We start from the raw sequence: 22,625 nt of genomic DNA, 5'->3' as shown, positions 1-22,625 counted from the left end.
TCTGCCCATCTCCTTATGCATCAGCCACACAAACCTCTCACCTGCCATCCTAGCCCCGTGTAATTTTTCCACCCTACCCACTCACCTACCTGCCAGTACTATATTCCCCACCACCCTGCTGATACCCTACACACCAACCCAACTGCCACCCTAACCCCTCACCCATCAACCTGTCACCTACTCCCTTGCCCACTTCCCTTATGTATTTACTTAATCTCGGTCATTTCTTTGGCACTATTAAACTGTGTTTACTTATGGGAGTACAGCAACGAGGACCATAAAAAGGTTCATGGCTTCCATGATGATTCTCCATGCTACTCCATTAGAGGATTGTTGCACTGTGTCCATTATGAAAGCACCTACATCAGAAGATGAACCCAGAACAATCAGACAAAACTAAGCAACTGTTTGCCTAATCTGTATCAGATGTAGGGACCAACCAAAATCAGCACGTTTGGGCCTTGAGATGTATCTTTAACATAATAGGTTTTTACAATATTTACTTTGCTGACGGAAATAACTTTCAAGCAGATTTAATTTGTGTTTCCAACTTGTTTTTCCTGAAACAACTTATTGATAATTTATGTAGTCACATCATACCACAGGACATTTTAATAAAACTTAATGAGAATGAAAAAAAAGAATAAAAAGTGATTCCAGTGCTGAAATTTCAGTTTGAAAGTCTGGAATGGAATCTTAAGTTTGTAGAAGAACTAGAACTTACAGCTTTGACTTAGTTTTATTTTAATTGAAATGGGGGAAATCAAGTCATTTCTGAAATTTTAAATTTCTGTTTAAAAGTTGATCAGACAATGATCTCTGAAATAAAAAGATTTAACATTTCATTTGACAGTCAGAAATTGATTTTTACAGTGTTGCTTTGCAAATGCCTTTATTAAAGCATGAATGTGTATAGAACAGTGATCACTGAATTAAGCTGTCTACAGTTAAGTACAAATCACTGTTGCTGAGAGTCAGAAAACAAGTATTAATGTCAAACTGCTTGCTGGACTGCAATGGTGGATTAGGATTGTTGAATTCAGTTGTTGAATTTTGATTGTTGAAACCCTTGTCATCTTTTCCTGAATTTTGTTTTGTACTGACAGCAATGTTTTCTCTTTATTCCTTCATGGTACATGAGTAGCACTAAGCGGACTAGCCTTTGTTTCCCATCCTCAATGCCTTCTGAATAGGATGGCTTATTATTTCAGAGGTCATTAAAAATCAACCACATTGCTGTGGTCTCTGGAGGAAAGTTAGGATAGGATATTTTCTTCACTAATGGATTTTCATGACAAATAATGATGGTTTTCATGTTTGCTTTAATATTCTACATTTATTAATTGAATTAAAATTTCACCATGGAAGTGAAACTCTTTTCCACAGCATTAGCTTGAGCTTCTGAATTGCTGACTCAGCAATATTACCATTATGCTAATATTTTCCTCCATTATAGAATGTAAATCACAGTAGTTAAATAATCTTGCTTTAAAACTGAAACAAAACAGCAATCAGAAATTTCCATAAATGACTTTCCTGTGCAAAAACAACTTCAGTGATGACTTTATAAATCTTCTCTCTTTTTTACAGGTTCTCCATTGGCAAGCCTGTTACATTACTTAAATAGACTAACTCACAGAAAGGTGAATCTACCATTGCAATGAAAATATGAGGATGAAAGTACATAATAATTAGATTCTTTACCATTATAAGGCAATTGAATGAGCACTGAAAAAAAGTTTCAAGTCTATAGGAAAAGACATAAGTATGAGACAATTTGGACAGCGCAGTTATGATGCGCCAAAAAACCTCCTTCAGTATTATATTATTCTGTGGATCTAAAGAAATAAATCATAATATGATCCAACAGCGTAAAAAAAACATTCAAATCCAAGGAGTGTGATCAGATCAGAAACATATTCCATTAATCTTCAATCAAGGATATAAAATATTTGGAAATGTTTATGCTGAAGAGGAAATGTGTGATTGGATCTTCATGTTCAGGCAAGAACAATGATACAAATTTTGTTTCTATTTGATGTGTTATTGTGACCCATGGGTCTCCTTGTTTAAGTTGGAAACTAAGCAACTTCATTCAACAAGGTCGAGGGAGTTGATCTGAGGAATCAAACTTTATTCTTGGATAAAAAAGTAATATTTTCAAAATCCAAAGCAATGAACTCCAAATGAATGCAAAGTGATCCACAGATATAAGAGTCAGATGTTTGCTTACTCATCAGACTCTGAACAGATTTATGTAACTGTACATTGGAATCATGGATGACAGTTAGAATTAAGACAGTGGAATATACAAAGGTCACTCTGAACATATTCAATAAATCCAATATATTAGAGTTGTACATTCCATTGTGAATGTATTGTGATTGTAGGGAATAGTGGAAGATAATATCAAGACACCAGATATGAGGGTCTTCACATTTATGGAAAAGCTTTGATTGCTCTCCTCAGAACAGAAAAGGTAAATGGGAGATTTAATCAAGGTGTTCAAAACCATAAATAATCTTGGGAGAATAAATGAGGAGAGCTTATTTCCAGTGGCAAGAGGGTCTGTAAGCAGAGCACACAGACTTATAGTGATTGCCAAAGAACCAGGAAAGAGACGTGAACTTTCTTTTACTCAGTGAGCTATTGTTATCTGGTATGTGCTGCCTAATAGGGGAGTGAAAGCAGACTCAATAGTGACTTACAAAAAGAAAATTAAACATATCCTTGAAAAACAAAAGTTCACAAGTGTGTGGGGGAAGGATACATGAATATACTAACTGGATGGCTCTTTCAAAGATCCAGAACAATGGGCTGAATAGATCTCTCTGTGGTGTGTTATTTAACGATTATATGAGAAGATGATGGGGATATGAATAGGAAGGGTTTGGAGGGATATGGGCCGGGTGCTGGCAGGTGGGACTAAATTGGGTTGGGATATTTGGTCGGCATGGACGTGTTGGACCGAAGGGTCTGTTTCCATGCTGTTCATCTCTATGACTCTATGACATTAACAGCGATGGAGGACATTGGTAGGTGAAAGTATTTTGAGTCAATAGATAGGTGGTGTGCTATACAGGCAAGCAAGTCCTTAGTTGTGCATATCTTGTACTGTCACTTGGGCAAGCTGCCTGAACATGTCAAGCACAATCTCCTCATTGTGATGAAAGAACAGAGCTCAGAAAGCTTGTGATTCCAAATAAACCTGTTGGACTATAACCTGGTGTCAGATGACTTCTGACTTGAGGAAGATGGAACAAGAGGTGGCCATTCAGCCCTTGCAGCCTGTTCCTCTATTCAGTGAGATTATGTCAAATCTGTACCTTAGCTCAATCCATCTGTCTTGATTCTATCTCTCTAAATACTCTAGTCGAGCAAAAATATCGACTGCTTTTTTTTTGTGGAAAAGCATTTAACACATCAACCTTTGTCCAAAGAAATCTTTCCAAACTTCTCTCCAGACTGGCCTTGACCAGAATTTAAGGTGGTATCTCCTGATCCTAGATTCCCTAACCGGTGGAAATATTTTTCTCTGTTTAACCTTTCAAATTTTATAAATCCTAAAATTCTCAATCAAATTGCTCATCAACCTCCAAATTCCAGGGAATACAAACCTGATTAGTGCAGTATTTTATTGTAATCTCAGGTCCAGAACCCTGGTAACATCCTGGGTTGGGAAGAACACAGGGAAATCAACCATTTTGATTAAAAAGTTGAATATTTGGATTTTATTGAGCTTCTATCATGCATGAATAATTTTATACCTGGACTTTGTAAACAATGGCCTAGGCTTCCCCACTTCAATCACAGGGCACATTGTTTTTGTCAAGTTTTGTTTTGTTTTGTTTTGCTGATGATTGAACAGCCAATAATTGGAATATTGGAATTGGCCCCCTGCCTCTACTAGATATATACGTATGGCAGGGGAAGGAGTTATTGTACTAAACCAAGGTTATATAATCCATTCGATGGCATAAGGCCTGTGATACCACAGGAGGCAGTGGGTTGGTGATGGCCTGACTTGGACAGTTACATTTACAATTTGAGCTGTTCCTTGTTCTCAGCTTGTGGCCACATCTTCCTTGGCCCGATCTCAGCAATTCAGGATTGTCCAAATTTGCCATGAAAGTTTGAAACCTGGAACTTTGCCACTCAGGTTAGTTATCGGGCTGCTATTGGTGATGTCTGCAGACAACCAGGAGGTATGCTATCAAGCACCGGGATTACCATCAGTATATTTTTCAATCCTATAGAAACAAGAACAGTAGCTTCACTGACTACTGTTGCTCCATTCAAAAGCAAGAGTTGCATTCAATTAGAATGGCTGTAGTAAAATGTTCCAAGGTGCTTCACAGGAGCAGACACATTTGAGTTACATACAAAGCTATTAAGAGGAATTTGTCAGAAGCTTGGTCACAGGGTTAATTTAAATGAGTGTTTTAAAGGAAGAGAGGAAGAGATAGAAAGATTTGTAGAAGGAATTCCTGAGCTAAGGGCACAAGCAGCTGAAGGTGCAACTAGTGATGGTGGAGATAAGATCAAGGATGTGGCAAAAGAGCAAAACTGGAGTAATGTGGAGATTCTGGAAGGTTGTAGAGCTAGACAAGGTTGCATTAAGTATCTTGGCTGCATCATTTCTGCCTGTGAACTGGATGGAGTATTTCTTTTGGTCTTGTTCACTGGGTGATTGCTTAAGCAAGCACAGCAGCCATTTCCAGCCCCTGGGAGTGGGAGTTAGAACAGACAGTCAAAGGAAGACATGATAGAGATATTTGTAAGCAATTCTTCAGACTCACTGCCACCCTCTACCCCAATTCTTAAAACTGCTAAAATAATTTGCAAGTGGTGCCAGTAAAATAAACAGCCCAATGTTTCTATATTAGCTTTTTGTTTAAAACTACCTTGGAAATTCTAAATTCAGAAAAATCTTAAAAATGACAAAAGAGAATTGAATGTTTCATTTGTTTACTTGAATCAGGCCTCCAACTTAAAGAGTGGATGAAGCAGAGACAGAAAAAGTGAGAGAAACATCCAGAGCGAGAGAAGGTGAGGAAAAGGGAGGGAATCAATGGGTCGAATTTGATTTGTTTTAGACTCTGTGGAGGCTGGTGGAAATACAAGACAATGTGTGCATGTGTGTGTGTGTGTGTGTGTGTGTGTGTGTCCGTCCATATCTGTGTGCGTGTTTGTGTCTGTGTGTGTGTGTGTATACGCACATATCCGTGTGCGTGATTGTGTCTATGTGTGCGTTTGTATGCACGTATCCGTGTGTGTCTGTGTCTGTGTGTGTGTGTGTGTGTGTGTGTGTGTGTGTGTACTTTCCATGTTCCAGTTGTCTTGTGTCATATTTAAAAGGCAGTTGCACTTCACATCAGGAGTCTTCTTTCAACTTTCACCCAACTGGGACATAACAGAGACCAGTTGGAAAACACCACCATACTTTATCAGTGTCTCCTTTGACCTTCTCCTGAAGGTTTTCTAAGGCAAAAGGGAAGTTCTTCTCCCTGCGGATGGCAACGGAATCAAGGCCATCCTAACTGATAAAGTCAGCAGTACAGAGGTAGCTGGGGAGGTCAACGTTTAGGAGAACCTGGCTTCAGTGCCCCTAAAGGATATCATCTGCTGCACACAGTCACAATTTGTACCACTGTCTACCCAATGCTTCATGCTCCTATGAATGTGAATTTGCATTGTAAGGTTACCACGAGTAAGGCTGCCACACACAAAATTGGGGGTCAGACATCTCCAACAGCTGCTTCATGTCAATCAATGTTTGCCACTTCATTGTGCTGGCCAGTGTAGTACTGATGGCACTAGAGTGATACTGATCAACATAAACAGGCTTCAACCCTAATATTGTAAACGTCTGTGGCAAAAAAACCAGTATTTTTCTGAGGGATCCAAGTTAGTAAGCACACTTACACCCATCAAAGCTTGGAGGATGAATCCACTTTGCCAGGTTCAAAACTCATATGTGTGATCAAGTTTGTGAACAGATACGTTTTTTAGTGAACTAGATTCCACTGTGAGTGTAACTGCTAATGAGTATTCATAACATGCTAATTAATGCAAAACAGGAGCCTGAACAGAAATATGGTCAAGAAACCGGGCCCAACTGAAACGCTCCAAAATTTGAATAGCAAACTTATCCCTCCAGTTAGGAAAATGAAATTTTGACTCCTGCTCATTTAACATGCACCATAAATTCTTCTAAAAGATCCCAGACAAGTGGGGAAAATTGTGTACATCAAGGGAGAGACTTTCTCACTGTTTCTAACTCTCTTTCTCCTTCTTAGATTTTCTCTAGATCTACAAGTTTTTCTTCTCTACAATCTTCCAGTTTTAGCTCTCTTGCAAATCCCTGATTTTACCTCTACCATTGCTGGCCTTGCTTTCAGTTACCTGTAGCCCTGTAGCCTCAGTTCTGGAAACCGCACCCCCCCCCCCCCCCCCCCCCCATTAACCTCTCCACCTCCTTCTCTCTTCCTTTAAGAAGCCCATTAAAATCTTCACTTGACCAAGATCTCGATCACCTGCCTGTAATATCATTTCATGTGACCCCAATGTCAAATATTTATCTGGCAAAGCTCCTGTGAAGAAAATTTAAACATTTTACTACCCTCAGGATGGTAACTAAATACAAATTGTCAAGTTCATCATAGACTCCCTACAGTGTCGAAGCAGGCCATTCAGCCCATCCATTTCACACCAACACTCCAAAGAACACCCCAGCCAGACCCACACCAACCCTATCCCTGCATTTCCAATGACTAACCCACCTAACCTGCACATTCCTAGGAACTTTAGTATGGCCAATCCACCTGAGCTGCACACCTTTGGGTTGTGGGAGGAAACCCACACAGACACACAGAAACTGTGCAAACTGCAGACAGTCACCCAATGGTAGAACCAAACCCAGATCTCTGGCACTGTGAGGCACCAATGCTAACCACTGAGCCACCATGCCACCTGTTGCTGTTGTCATTGGGGCAACACAACCCGGAGTCTGAGAGACCACGTGCCGCAGAGACAGCCGGAGTTAGCAAAACAGAGAGAAAGTGAGAGAGGTAGGCAAAGGGAAAAAGGGAGGAAGAGACAGAGACAGACAGAGGGGGAACAGATGTCTCAGCTATTTGCAGAAACAAAGAGAGAGTTAATCATGTCAGTGTAAAATATGTCTTTCTCCCCCATGTTATTTTTGACGTTTATTTTGTTTAGTGTAATACAAAGGAATTGGATTTTGAAAGCTCTGCATTTAACCAGAGAGGGCTAATTATATCACTTATATTTCAGTTTGGAGTTTGAGAAGCTAAATGCAACACCCATGTTATCCGATTCTGAACATTCTAATCTCTTACAGCTGCAATGGTTATAATAACTGAGCAGTCAGCAACAACGTTATTGAGCACTTACATGTAAAACTGACTTCAAGTTTGGAACTAAGACTGTCTTGTTTTTCTGACCCAATGATCCTCCTCAACTCTGTCAGATTCCAACCCTGTACAATGTTGACAGTTCCACCCAAACTCTGCTAGATTTTGGACCCTAGCATCTTCAATGTCAGCTATGGTTCAATGCATTGGCATTGTCACCTCTAAGCCAGAATTTCATAGGTTCAGTCCCATGCACTCCAGAACCTTAAGCTCAAAACTTAGGCGAACTCATCCAATGCATTCCTAAGTGTGTGCTCCACTATCAAGCAGTACCATCTTTTAGATAAAATATGGATCAGTGGTTAGCACTGCTGCCCTCACAACAGCAGGGCCTCAGGTTTGATTCTAGCCTCGGGCAACTGTCTGTGTGGAGTTTGCACATTCTCCCAGAGTGTGCGTAGGTTTCCTCTGGGTGCGCTGGTTTCCTCCCACAATCCAAAGATGTGCAGGTCAGGTGAATTGGCCATGCTAAATTAACCTAGTGTTAGATGCATTAGTCAGAGGGAAATGGGTCTGGGTGGGTTACTGTTCGGTGTGGACTGGTTGGGCCGAAGATCCTGTTTCCACACTGTAAGAAATCTAATCTAATCTAAATGCTGTCTATCCTCTCAGGTGTACATAAATAACGGCATGACGCTATTTTGACAAAGATCAGGGGAACTCTCCATGATGTCCTGGCCAACATTTTTACCCCTCAGTCAATAACTCGAAAACAGCTTGTCACATTGCTGTTTGCAAGATCTTACTGTACGAAGAAACTGACTGCAAGTCTGCCAACAATGATTACAATCCAAAAGGTGCTTCATTGGTTTTGAAGTGGCTATGGACACCATGAGGTTGTGAATGTTGCTAAATATAACTCTTTCTAACGACCGGCGCTCTCAGGTGCTGACTGCTTTCCAACATTATCAGATCTTGAGGCTGAATTTCCCTTGAGGGAGATCGAGGTGTTGGGAGATTCCGTACTCTTCTGTTGGAAGAACAGCGAAAGCTGGGGACAAAAGGTGTGAATGGTGGTTTATGCCATTTTGCCATGATTTCTGACAATCTCATCTAAACGGAAGTCATGACCATCAGATGAATGAATCCCTGTGATAATGTTACTTCTCGTGCTTTCATAACAGTTCTCACCCTGGCAGTCTAAGGTGACCCTGTATGATCTCCACATGCCACTGAATAGCAAGAGCACAATTCTCCCAGCCCCTGAACTCTCCAGGAAATGATTTCCTCTCTAATGCTGCCATAGCCCAGGCTATTTAGTTTGTCGGACTGACGCAACTGATCACAGCTGCTCACTGCAAGCCCATAGGCTAGCCCTCTGGTCAGAGTATTGCTGTGCCATAGTAACCCCTTCATTCTATACCATTCTAAACCACCCCCTGACTCGCACTTCTCCAAACTTCCTAAACATATGTGTTGAGGAAAGAAGTTACTGCAAGTTATTTTTGCTTATTAAAAGTGACACCTGGACTATCCCTCTCAAGGACATGCCAGAATAAAGCGAGGCCTGAAATCAATTACTAAATGCCTGAAGGAAGATATGCTCTTCCTAACTTGTTTCCTTGCAAAAAATTCAGACTGTATTGAGAACACATACAATTCTAAAACAGCAATGCTCTCGGAGGAGATGATTAATCCAAACTGATACTAAAACATTGCTTGCTCTGCAAGGATAAGAAACTGCCAACTCCAACTAAATTTTAGATTGAGAACTCCCATCCAATTAGAGTAAACTGTCATTCACATCAGCATCATTTTGTAAGAATGCATGCACACTGTTTTCTTCTGTCTTAGTCAGAGAAGGCAATAGTATGGAACGATGTAGACTGAGACAGCCCAAACTTCAGTTGCCGGTCTGAGATTGGATGTGATGGCCCTCAACAAGGTAGGTTTGGGAATATTATTGATAGAGGCATTGCTCACAAAAGCATAGAGATTACACTGCATTTACAGACTCCAGCTGAGATATTGCAGCCAATATGAGGGAAGGTGTCAAGGCCTTGAATTGGTGTAGAGTTTACTAGAACAGTACTTTGGTGTTTAGCAGAGAGACTGGAGAAATGTTTTTTTATCTTGACAGTGAGGAAGTTCGAGAGACTATTTAGGAAATGTGATCAAAACAATTTAAGGCTTTAATGAATCAAATTGGAGAAAGTGTTTCCAGTGGTAGGCAAGCTGCTGACCAGAGAACACATTCAATTGGGATTTACTCCAGAAGGACAGAGGGGAAGATGAAGAGAATGTATTTGAACAATGAGGTGCTGTGATCTAGAATGCGCTGGTTGAAAAGGTGTTGGATGCAGATTTAATAATAACTTTCTGACACGCAATTGGATAAACGTTTCTCCGTTTGTCACACCCCCTGCAACTGTCAGCTTAGCTTTTATGTTCAAATCACTGGAGTAGATCTTGAACACAAGCCATTTGAATACAGAGTGACATGTCAATCACTGAATCAAGGCTGGTACCATAGATTGTGGCAAAAACAGCTATGTTCCGAATAGCATCCAAATTTCAGGTAAAATAGAATCAATTAAATTTGTCTTAGTTTTTCGAAGTCTTCTGAAGCATTTTTCACATCGTTAATCTTGCATGAGTTGAAACAACTCAATTCAGGTAAGCACACAATGGGAAAACGAGATTCTCAGTAGCAATCAATATAAGGAAGTCTTTCTCTGGTTTACTTTGGAGTAATTTGGCTGCATTTGATTGTTAAATTTGAATTTGGTTTCTGACTCCCCAATGGAATGGGTCTATGATTTCCTATCCTTTCCACTACATGTACTGTTATAAACAAGTCAGCTTCATGCTAAACTTAGACATCAATAACAATAACATTAGCAATGTACCTTTATATAACACTGATTGCAGATAGCCTTTGACAGACACTTCAAAACAGCATCATAAAACAAAAGGCGATATGAAAATAAGGTAAGTGGATAATACGACAGATGATTAAAAGCTTGGTCATTGAGGTAGGTTTTGAGGAGTATTTTTGAACAGGACAGAAGGTTAGAAAAATCTGAAAAGATTGGGAAGGAATTCCACAATTTAGGACCCAGGCAGTTGAATGCATGTCAATATTGGGACAATTAAAGATGCTCAAAAGTTCAGAATTAGATGAGATTTTGGAGGGTTTGTAGGGCCACAGGAGAAAGTAGAGATGGAGGGTTGAGGTAGGGCAAGTCCTTAAAGGGATTTGAAATTTCTTAACGAAGAGCCAGTATAGATCAGTGAGCATAAGAGTGATGTGTAAACAGGGTTTCATGTGAACTAGGACTCTGGGCTGCAGAATTTGGAATGACTTCAAGTTTCAAGTGTTGAAAGTGGCAGGGTTCCTTGGAGTGCTTTGGAATGGTCAAATCTAGAGTTAACAGAGGAATGAATGAAACTTTCAACAGTGGAAGAACTGAGGGAGGAAACGTTAGATGAGTGATGAGCAAGATTTGTGGGTAAACTCAAATATGAAACCAATCTTCTTAACTGATTGGTTCATCCTCAGACTATTGCCAGAAGGAGTGACAGAAGACAACAATACCAAACTTCCTAAAAACTAATTGGAGAAAAGTTCTCTTGCACAAATGGTTATAGAAAAGTAGTCTGATAATTTAGCAGAGTAGAGAGTTGAGAGGTGGCAAGGTAGGGCTGTATGTTACCAATGAATTGGTGGAAACTGACATTGTTTTTCCAGAATAGTTGACCAAAAGGCAACATATTGATGAGAAATAAGAGGTTAAATCCTTGGAACATATCTCTGGTATACAGAGATATCACCGCAGGAAAAGAACAGAAGCCATTGTTGCTGATTCTATGGCAATGATTACATAACTAAGGCTGGGACGAGATGAGTCACTTGCAGATGGATATGGTGGAGAAACATTGGGGATGGATAATGTAATCAACTGTGTCAAAGGCAGCAGACAAGTCAGGAAGATTGAGAAAGGATAATTTGCCTTTATAACGGTCACAAAGGACAGCAAATCATAGCTTGAATCATTCAGTTCACAACAGAAGCCAAGAGATATATCAGATTGGTATGGAATTGGAGATATTCAGTTGTATGGAGAAGGTTTGGACCTCCCCTATTTACAATCTGTATCAATAACGTGGATGAGGGAACTGAGTGTAATGTATCTAGGTCTGCTGAAAAAGACATAATGTCACAGTGAGACTACAGTCAAGTTGAGTGAGTAGACATGGACAAGGCATATGGAATATAATGCAGTGACATGTAAAGTTATCCACGATGATCAGATAAATAAGTGAAATATTTTATGAATGATGAGAGAACAGGTGATCTTCGAATCACAGAATTGTTACAGTGCTTAAGGAAACTAATCGGCTGGTTGTTTCTGCACTAGATCTCCAAATGAGCGTCGTCACACTGTGAATCTTTCCCCCTAACCCTGCACAATATTCCATATCAGAATTTACTGCCTAGCAGAAAACTCGCCTTGCTGCTCAGCAAAAGCATAAAGGATGCAGCGTGAGATTCTTGACATTGAGATAGGACTCACCACACTTCTTGCCTGATTTTGCCACAAACCTCATCATAGCCCAATTCACACAGATCCCTAGAAGATTCTGCCCACATAGAGTCATAAAGTTGTACAGCACAGAGATAGACTCTTCAGTCCAATTCGTCCATGCTGACCAGATATCCTCAATTAATCTAGTCTCACTTGCCAGCATTTACATAGAAAATAGGTGCAGAAGTAGGCCATTTGGCCCTTCAAGCCTGCACTACCATACAATATGATCCTGGCTGATCACACAATTTCAGTATCCCATTCCTGGCCCCTCCCAATACCCTTTGATCACTTTACCTGCAAGGGCCACGTCCAACTCCCTCTTAAATATATCTAATGAACTGGCCCCAACAGCTTCCTACAGGAGAGAATTCTGTAGGTTCTCAACTCTCTGAGTGAAGAAATTCTTCCTCATCTCTGTCCTAAATGGCCTTACCCTTGTTCCTAGACTGTGACCCCTTTTTCTGGACTTGCTCAACATTGGAAACATCCTTTCCGCTTCTAGTCTGTCAGTGTCATCAGGATTTTATAAGTACCTATGAAATTCTCCCTCATTAGTCTAAATTCCAACAAATACAAGCCCAATTGATTCAATCTTTCCTCAAGTGTTAGTTCTGCCATCCGTGAATCAGTCTGGTGAACGTTTGCTGGACTCCCTCAATCACAACAATGTCCTTCTTCAGAAAGGAGACCAAAACGGCCCACAACAGTCAAGGTGTGGTCACGCCAAGGCCCTATATAACTGCAGCAAGACATCCTTGCACTGATACTCAACTTGGAAAAGTGTGACGCTGGAAAAGCACAGCAGGTCAGACAGCATTCAAGGAGCAGGAGAGTCAACATTTCGGGCACAAGCCCTTCATCAAAACTCAAATCCTCTCGCTATGAAGGAGAGCATGCCATTACCTTTCTTCACTGCCCACTGCACCTGCTGCCAACCTTCAGTGACTGTTCCACCATGACAATGAGGCTTCGTTACACTTCCCCTTTTCCTAAACTGTCACCATTCAGATAATAATCTGCCTTCCTGTTTTTGTGACCAAAGTGGATAGCCTCACATTTATCTACTCCAGGGAAAATAGCCCCAGCCTATTCAGCCTCTCCCTGTAGCTCCAGTCCTCCAATCCTGGCAACATCCTTGTAAATCTGAACCCTTTTCAATTTCACAGCATTCTTCTTATAGCAGGGACACTAGATTTGAATACAGTATTCCAAAAGTGGCCGAATCAATGCTCTGTACATCTGTAATATGACATTCCAACTCCTAAACTCAATGCACTGACCAATAAAGGCAAACATACTGAACACCTTCTTTATCAACCTGTCTACCTGTGAATACCCCTTCACGGAACCTTAAACCTGAACACCAAGGTCTCTTTGTTTGGCATCACTCCCCATCTCAACTTTTTGCAGTTTTGGTTTCCTTACTAAAGGTGGGATGTAAATTCATTGGAGGCAGTTCAAAGGAAGTTTATTAGATTAAAACCTGGAATGGGGGCTGTCTTATGAAGAGTGGTGGGGCAGGCTTTGCTGTTTCCACTTGAGTTTCAAAGAGAGACGGATGACTTGAACGAAGTGCAGAAAATCTTGACAAGGTGGATGCAGAAAGCATGATTCCTCTACTATGTCTATCCAGAACTAAGAGACACTGTTTAAAAATTAGAAATCATCCTTTCAACAAGACAGAAATAAAGAAAACACATTCTCTGAGGGTTGTGCGACTGTGGTATTCTCTGCCACAGAAGACAGTAGAGGCAGGGTCAATCAATATTTTCGAAAACAAAGACCGATAGATTCTTGTTGAGCAACAGAATCAAGAGGTATTTTGTATGTTCATAAGTCTGTTATGTAGCAGATTCAAATGTGAATTGGGAGTCCATGTACACCACATCAACCATTCCTGTTTTTTTTAAGATTAGATACCCTACACTGTGAAACAGGCCCTTCGTCCCAACCAGTCCACACGAGAGTAACCCACCCAGACCCATTTCTCTCTGACTAATGCACCTAACACTATGGGCAACTTAGCATGGCCAGTTCACCTGATCCACACATCTTTGGACTGTGGGAGGAAACCGGAGCACCCGGAGGAAACCCTTGCAGACACAGGGAGAATGTGCAAATTCCACACTGACAGTCACCCAAGGCTGAGAATTGAACCTGGGACCCTGGTGCTGTGAGGCAGCATTGCTAACCACTGAGCCACTGTGCCGCCCCTGTTATCTCATCAAATAAATTCATCAAGTTAGTTAAACATGATTTTCCCTGAAGAGGTCCATGTTGATTCTTCCTAATTAACCCATAGTTGTCTGAGTTATTATTAGTTCCTTCCAAAATATTGTTTCTAGAAGTTCCCCCACTTCCAAAGTTAAAATGACTGGTATGCAATTGCAGGGCATATCCTGACAAACTTTTTGAACTTGGGTGTGTATTGGTTACAATTCTCCACTCTTTTGGGTCCACTTCTGAGTCCAGGCAAGACCAAAGGATTATGTAATTTCCACTTTCATTTCCATCAATATTCTTGGAGGCAGCTCAGCTAGTCTCTCTGTTGTGTCAACTTTAAGTACCAACAGCTTATCCAACACTTCTTTCTAATCAATCTCAAGCCCTTCTGGTGATTGAAGCTCCTGCTATGACACCACGGCTTGAGTGACATCTGCTTCCTTGGTAATATAAATTTAATGCTCACCCATGTCCGGTGCCTTCAAGTGTTTGCATTCAGAGGGACATGGGAGTCTTCATCCATGAATTAATAAAAAGTGAAATGTAGGTTCAACAAGCAATTAGGAAAGCAACTGCTAAGCTAGTTTTTGACACTGAATTCAATAACAGTTAAACAGGGTATTGGCAAAACTACAGTCAGAGCACTATGCACACAGTGGTCTCCTCACCTAAGAAAAGGCACAGTTGTCCTGAAGGGATTCTAGTGAAAGTTCACCAAACTGATTCAGAAAGACTATCTATGCTAGGTCTGCATTCCTTGGAGTTGAAGAGAATGAGAGATGATGTAATTGAAGCATAAAATCCTGAAAAAGGCTGACAAAGACAGATGCTGAGAAATTGTCTCCTTTCATCATGTTATCCAGATCATGGGATCACAGTATCAAAATAAGGGATAAGTCATTTAGAGCAGGGATGAAGAGAAATTTCTTTACCCAAAGGATTGTGAGTATTTAAAATTCTATACCTCAAAGAGCTGTGGATGCTCAACTTTTGAATCTATTCAAGACATAGGTTTTTGAGCATTGTAGGGAAAAACCAGTGGGGAAGAGAGACTAATTGGTTTGGCCTCCATGTTTCAAAACAAAATAGCAAATGTTACTAATTTGATTGAGTTCTTTGAAGAGGTGACGAAGAAGGTTCATAAGGTAGAGTGGTAGACATGCCTATATGGACTTCAGCAAAATGTTCAGCAAGACATGGTGGACTAGTAGGAATTCGGGGGAGCAGGCCAATTGGATACAAAATTGGCTTGAATGTTGGAGACAAAGTGTGGCAGTACAGAGTTGCTTTTTGGCCTGGAGACCTATGATCACTGGTGTGCTACAATGATTAGTACTGGGTCCACTGCTTTTCATCATTTACATAAAGAATTAGGATGTGAATATAGGAGGTCTGGTTAATGTTTGCAGATGACACCAAATAGTTCATGTCGTGACAGTGAAGAAGATTATCTCAAAGTACAATTGGAACTTGATCATATGGACCAATGGAGCAAGGAGAGACGAATGGAGTTTAATTTAGATAAATGTGAGGTGTTGCATTTTGGCAAAAGAAACCAGGGCAGGACTTACATAGTTAATGGTAGGGGCCTGGGGAGTGTTGTAAAACAGAGACCTAGGGATGCATGTACATATTTCCTTGAAAGTGAAGTCACAGATAGACAGTAGTGAAGAAGGTATTTGGCGCTTTTGCCTTCATTGGTCAGAACTTTGAGTATAGGAGATTGCCTATCATGGATGTATGGGACATTGGTTAGACCACTTTTAGAACACTGCATACAATTCTGGTCACCCTTCTAAAAGAAAGATGTTGTTAAACTTGAGAGGGTGCAGAGAAGATTTACAAGGATGTTGTCAGGGTTGGAATGTTTGAGCTATAGGGAGAGGCTGACTAGACTGGGGCATTTTTTCCTGGAGCAATGTAGGCTGAGAAGTGACAAAGGGTGAATAGCCAGAGTGTTTCTCCTAGGGTGGAGGAGTCCAAAACTAGAGAGCATATATTTAAGGTGAGAGGGGAAGGATCGATAAAGGACCTGAGTGGTAAGTTTTTCACGTAGACCATAGTGCATGTATGGAATGAGTGCTACAGGAATTTGGTGGAGGTCATACCATTCCAACATTTAAAAGACAACTGGATGGTTATATGAATAGCTAGGGTTGGAGGCATATGGGCCAGAGGCTGGCAAGTGGGACTAGGTCAGATTGGGATGTCCGGGAAAGGTCTGTTTCTGTGCTGTATGACTCTGTAATTTTGTAACTCCATGAATCATCAGATTTATAATCAGCAGATGCTTCAATAAACCCCAGATGGCGCCCTGAGCTCAGCAAAATTATTGGGTTTCTGACATAGTTACAAAGAAATGTACTTCCTGATCTAAAAAATGGTATGGAATCATCAGAAACCACTAAGATCTGAAATGATATTAGTAATAGGATGAAGCTGTTTGGCACCAGAGCTTGCAAGATTTTGTAGCAACAGTGATGCTAATCAATCATATCTTGTTATCTTGATGGTCAATAGCAAGCTAGTAAACATAACAAATTCATAGCTTTTAGTTATTACTCAAAAACCTGGCTTATCTTCACATAGAATCACTTTGAGTAATCACTTACATTTATTTCTGCGGTCTCGTTTGCTAACTTCTGTGCCAGAGATTTCAATAAAAGAAATGCAGTTAACAATATAAGTCAGATGTACAACCTCTCAAGACTGTTCTGGTATTCAATAAATCATGATGGCTCTTCAACTCTACTTTCCAATCCAATTCTCATTAAATGTTCTTCACCAACTCAAAGCATGATTCAGCCAATGAAGTACTGAGGGAACATAACTATTGTCGTAGTATAAGAAGCAGGGCAACAAACCTACGCACATCAAACTTCAAAAAACAGAAAATATGCTAATAACTACATAATCAAATTTTTAGTGATAATGATCAAGTGATTTAAAAAAGGCCAAGATAAATATTAACCTGATACATTGCTGAGAACTACTGTCCTCTTTTTGAAGTAGAACTAGGATATTGTTTACTTTTATGCGAAAGTGTAGAGGACAAGTTGGTTAACATCTCATACAAAATTCAACACATTCGACAGACCCTCAATATTGCCCAGGGATGCTTCTGATTGGATGACTGTATAAGTTAGCTGAAAATGTGTTGCTTGAAAAGCGCAGCAGGTCAGGCAGCATCCAAGGAGCAGGAGAATCGACGTTTCGGGCAAGAGCCCTTCTTCAGGAGGGCTCATGCCTGAAACGTCGATTCTCCTGTTCCTTGGATGCTGCCTGACCTGCTGCGCTTTTCCAGCAACACATTTTCAGCTTCGATCTCCAGCATCTGCAGTCCTCACTTTCTCCTCCTGACTGTATAAGTTACTCAATGTGTTCAATGGCTATTTCATGCCAATGCTGCTAGTACAATAATCTAGCTGGACATCAATTGTTAAGTCACAGTAAAGAACAGCACCTTCTAAATAAATGAATAAATTGATTAGTAAAACAAATCAGTGAAGTTGCTCCAGTGGGTAAGTTCCTCTCACTTAAAGTGAGTGTGGTATAAATATTTTCTCCCATTTCATGTACAGTACAACTTGAATGGTTGTTACTTAATGACCTGGATTTTCCCAGAATGGGATATCTCACACCTTCAGGTCAAATACATTTAGCACAGTGAGTTGGTGGGATTGTGGGGTAAGAATCACAAGAAGAGGGGTAACAAGGAGGTCAGAAACAAAGGCAGTAGATGTCTCTCTGCGACCACACTCTTGCCTCCAATTGTTCCAGGCTGAGGTAATTGCAGGTCATCCTTCCAACCTGGCAGCCAGACTGCATGTTTCTCACTCGGGAACCTAAACATCTTCCTCACCCACTAGGGATGTGGGTGACCTGGGAGGTGGCTTATTGTGGCCCTTAAGTAGCCATTAATTGACTAGTAAAGGGCATTAATTAGTGATGAGTTGAGAAGGTCACCCATGCACTTTCTCACCCAGAATTTAAACAGTGAGGTAATGAGAGGTTGAGTTTCTCCCCAAGGCCAACTTGCTTCATTATTCCTTTCTCACTGCCTCTCTTGCCACTTTAGAGAGAGAGGAAATTTGAGCTACAGATAGCTAACTTTTTTGTGGCAGAGTTCTGAGTAATTAATGCAATTGCTTGAACATCACAGGAAGGATGAAGCAAAAATATTTTTTTGCAAAGATTAATAATGAAGCCACACTGTTCAGCAACTTGTAATGGTTCACAATCCATGGGAATGTCTACATTGTTAGAAGTTGCTGGATGATTTTCTCATCGATAATGACAGATGCTATTGAACTCAGTTAATTTGGCTACAAAATATTGCCTATTATTTTTCTTCCCAGGAATGCTTTTCACAATAAGTGGCAGATGTGATGAAGAGGCATTGATCTGAAATGTCAGGATTAATTTTAATCCACAAAACAATTGGATTTATGTTAAGAATGATATAAAACTTGATAAAATCTCAAATATGACTCCAGCCCATCTCCAAGCTGCCCACTTCTGGTTTTAACCATTGTGGGAGACGGCAGCAGACGCTGAGCCAAGATGAAGAAATAGTTTGGACGTGCCTCAGAAATAACTTCCATAAGAGGAAGAAGAATCCTTGACTTCAGAAAAAGCAGCAACTAAAGGATAGTGAGGACAATGTCAGGGGAAAAGTGAAGTCCCTTTACAGCACTGCTTGTGGACCAAGAGGAGGAAGAGTTCTTCTTCCCTGCTCCCAACTGATGTCTTCTGTCATGTAGGACATCATCCCTGTAGACTATAGAACACAGAACAGTACAGCACAGGAACATGCTCTTCAGCTGACTTCCAAAATGCTTCCCTTCACTCATGTCTGGATTAAACCCCATCTGCCGTTTCTCTGCCAACTTTCCAGTTGATCTATATCCTGTCGCATCCTTTGATATCCTCCCTCACTATTCACAACGCCACCAATTTTATGTCATTTGCGAACTTACTAATCAGACCACTGAAATTTTCATCCAAAACATTTAAATGTATTACAAACAACAGAGGTCTCAGCACTCATCCTTGGGGAACTGAGACTTCCAGCCAGCCAAACAAATCATCTTTCTCATCCAAATAAACCACTCCAGATCATCTGAATGGGAGTTGAACCTCCCTCAGTTTGAAAACTAATCTATTCTTTTTAGCAGATAGTAAATATCATTATTTTAAAAGAAGAGTCATATTTGGCTTAAAATGTTAACCATATTTCTGTCTCCATGAAAGCTGCCATGTCAGTTGAGTTTCTGCAGACTTATTCTGCTTTGATTTAACAAAGTTCAAGAGTTCATTTCTAAAGGGATAGAACTGAAAGAGAAGTTACATGAAACTTGGGTTGGATTTTGGTTCGGCCACACTTGGAGAGCTGTATTATTGATCCAATAAGTGAGGTTTACTTCACATTCATAAAGCCCAATTTTCTGTAAACCTCAGGACATTCTAATTAACCACAGAGATGTTTGAGATTTCAAGATCAACTTGTCTTTTAAAGCCTGACTGAGTCTGATTCTTTTCTCATTGTAGAAATTCACTTCACTGCTGTTGCTTGAAAGACTCTTGTGGGCATGTGATTGGTGAACACTCGAAGCTGGTCAATGAGAATCTGATTTGGAGATGCCGGTGTTGGACGGGGGGGGTGGTGTACAAAGTTAAAAATCGCACAACACCAGGTTATAGTCCAACAGGTTTAATTGGAGGCACTAGCTTTCAGAGCGCCACTCCATCATCAGGTGGTTGTCCACCGTGAGAATCTGTTCAACATTTTGCTGCTGAACACACATTTGCCACTGGATGGCAGTGCAGCTGTACTTTGTTGATTACTGCCAACAGAATCATGAATTAAAACAGGTTTTGTTTCATTCTGAATAATACCTACCCCTCAGTGCATGATATAGTCAGTTTTAATTCAGGAAAAACTTCTTTGCCCAGTGAATCATTTGGATGTCATCATTTTGGAGGTGAATATATGAATATACTTTTAAGGAGAAGCTAAGTAAACACAAGAGAGAATGGAAGATTACTTGAACTAGGCCACTTAGCTCAATTGGAGCCTCCTCCACCATTCAACAAGATCTATGGCTGATGTTCTACCTCAACCCGACTCTTCTGCACTATTCCCATGTCCCTTAGTATGTATAATCCAATAATCTATCAAGTTCTGTCTTAAAGATAATCAGTAACTGGTAATCCACAGATGTCTGAGGTAGGGAATTCCAAATATTCAAATCTCTTTGGGAGGACAAATTTCTCCTTTTCTCAGTTCAAAACTGCCAACCAATTAGACTTTAGTCCCATGCACTAGGTTCCTGGCCAGCCAATGGAAACAATTTGTCAGAATCTATCTTGTTAAACATCTTAAGGATTTTGTGTTTTGAATCGATCATCTCATTCTTTGAAACTGGAAGAATGATAAGCTTAGTCTGCCAGAATATGGGCCAATAGAATAAAGAAATATGTTCATAGGGTAGGAGAAAATGGAGTAGGGGGAAGAAGATGTGGAGTACAAACTTTGGTATGAGCCTGTAGAGTTGAATGGCCTGTTTCTGTGCTGCGAATTCAATGTAATTCCATTTACATTGTATAGTAGTGGAAGATCACCTAAAGTGAGGACTCCAAGTAGAGAATGTTGGAATAAGTAAATTCAATAAAGACGGTATGATACTAATATTTATAAATGCAACTTGCAGAGAACTATGTTCTTTTCCTATGGGACAATCCTTTTCGTAATATTATATAACACCAGGCAAACTACTTGTGCCAAAGGTCCGACAGGCTCTGTACAGAAGACATTTTGTTGTGGAATCTACTAACTTTCCTTATTTGTTCTTGGAATATGGACATAGCTACATATAGCTGTATGTGAGGTGCATTTGCAAAGGCAAATCAGGGCAGGACTTATACATTTAATAGTATGGTGCTGGGGAGTGTCACTGAACGAAGAGACTTTGAGGTGCAGGTTCATAGTTCTTTGAAGGTGGAGTCACAGATTGACAAGGTAGTGAAGATGGTGTTTGGTACACTTGCCTTTATTGGTTAGTGCATTGAGTAGAGGAGTTAGGAAGCCACGTTACAGCTGTACAGAACATTGATGAGGCCACTTTTGGAATGTTGTGCTTAATGCTGTTTTTTCTGCTATAGGAAAGATGTTGCTAAACTTGAAAGAGTTCAGAAAAGATTTACAAGAAAGTTGCCAAGGTTAAAGGGTTTGAGCTACAGGGAGAGGCTGGGGCTACTTTCCCCAGAGCGGGTGAAGCTGAGGGATGACCATATAGAAGTTCATAAATCATCAGGGGCATGGATAGGGTGAATAACCAAGGTCTTTTTTTCCCAAAACTAGAGAGCAAAGGTTTAAGGTGAGAGGGGAAAGATTTAAAAGGGATCTGAGCAGCAATGCTTTCATGCAGAGGATGGTGCATTTATGCAAAGTAGACAGGCAAGGGGATGGAAGAACCCAGCAAGCCAGGCAGCATCAGGAGGTGGAGAAGTCGACGTTTTGGGTGTAACACGTCTTCAGGTTACACCTGGAATGTCGACTTCTCCACCTCCTGATGCTTTCTGGCTTGGTGGGTTCTTGAAGAAGTTGAGGTTTTGGGTGTAACCAGAAGAAGGATTATACCCAAAACGTTCACTTTTCCACTTCCTGATGCTGCCTGGCCTGTTGTGTTCTTTCAGCCTCCTGTCTGTCTACTCTAGATTTCAGCATCTGCAGTCTTTTTTGTCTCTAACCGTGTTTATGGAATGAACTGCCAGAGGAAGTGATGGAGTCCGGTACAATTACAACATTTAAAAGGCAACTGGATGGGTATATGAATAGGAAGGGTTCAGATGGATATAGGCCAAATGTTGGCAAATGGGATTAGATTAATTTATGATTGGTATGAATGAGTTGGACCAAAGAGTCTGTTTCCATGCTTCAGCTCTCTGACCTATGACTCTATGTATAGAATTGAGAGGCTAAGAGTAGATGGTATTAGATTACTATAATTCTTTCTGCTGGATCCAAAAGAAGGACTTACATTTCTTTACCTCCTTTCACAATCTTAGAACAGCCCAAAGCAATTCACAGCCAATGAATTACTTTTTGAAGTGTGGTCAATGTTACAATGTAGGAAACATAGTCATATTGTACACATCAAGATCCCATGATTTAAAACTATGATAATAACCAAATAATTTATTTTTCTTTATGTTTATTGAATAATACTGATAAATATTACCAGCAAATAAATTACTGCTGCTGGTCAAAATAATTACAGGTTGTTTTGCTATAACGCATATTTCATTAACACAAATTTGCTATAACACAATTCACGGAATGGAGACACTGTTTCTAAATTGCAAACTTTTATAGTGTGCGTTGGTTATATATTTCCAGCCCCTTTAGTTTAGATGGTGCTGCTATTATGCA

This window comes from Chiloscyllium punctatum, chromosome 2 (assembly GCF_047496795.1).
Source record: "Chiloscyllium punctatum isolate Juve2018m chromosome 2, sChiPun1.3, whole genome shotgun sequence".
Taxonomy (NCBI): Eukaryota; Metazoa; Chordata; class Chondrichthyes; order Orectolobiformes; family Hemiscylliidae; genus Chiloscyllium; species Chiloscyllium punctatum.
The sequence above is the reverse complement of the archived record's forward strand: the minus strand, read 5'-3'. Positions refer to the sequence as shown.